This window comes from Tigriopus californicus, chromosome 6, assembly GCF_007210705.1.
Source record: "Tigriopus californicus strain San Diego chromosome 6, Tcal_SD_v2.1, whole genome shotgun sequence".
Taxonomy (NCBI): domain Eukaryota; kingdom Metazoa; phylum Arthropoda; class Copepoda; order Harpacticoida; family Harpacticidae; genus Tigriopus; species Tigriopus californicus.
This window is the reverse complement of record NC_081445.1, coordinates 13,457,800-13,458,563: the sequence shown is the minus strand read 5'-3', so window position 1 is coordinate 13,458,563 and position 764 is coordinate 13,457,800.

Below are 764 nucleotides of genomic sequence, written 5' to 3'. Positions count from 1 at the left end.
ACCACCTGAAATGAGGAACTGGCTGAGAAATTTTGAATCTTGGTATTCATCATCTAATATGGATCTACTTCCAAATATAGAGCAGCAGTCAATTTTTTATGAGGATGGACGATTCTCTCGTTGTTACAATCCGTTACAATATCGACCAAAGTCAGGCCACAATTAGCGATTGTTATAAGGCACTCGAGAAACGTTTCCTTGAGATTCGACCTCGATATTTGATGCGCAGATATTGGTTCTTTGCCACCAAATCACCTGCCAAATCTGAAAAGCTGATGTTGCTATACACTTCCGGCAGAGGTGTCAATTACTGATGGGGATCAAGCAAAAAATCACCGGAGGTTGCAAGTAGGGCTGCCAATTTACATTTTCAATGGCATACGGCATTAATAGCGGAAAATCGAAAACCAGTTAGTTAATCACAAAAAGTAACCCTGAAGTTTCTCCGATCAAACCAGGGTCACCTTTTTGGTCAAGCCTAATATTCTACGATATGCTAGAAAAGGCCCGTGCTTTGACTTTCCTAGCTTTCTGGCGATCCTGATTTTGGATTGTTTGATCCCATCACTAGTGTCAATCACGATATTGAGCTTCGGCATAACGGTCAAAGAGTAGAGCAGATCGGGACAGGGCGCAAGTAAGAGTTTTTAAAATTCCTTGGGGTGGTTATTGACCATGAGATATCCTGGAAGGGTCATGGTTTAGAATTTTCTAAAGGCGTATGGCAGACCTTGTTCACCTTATTTATTTATGTCGAAAACCGC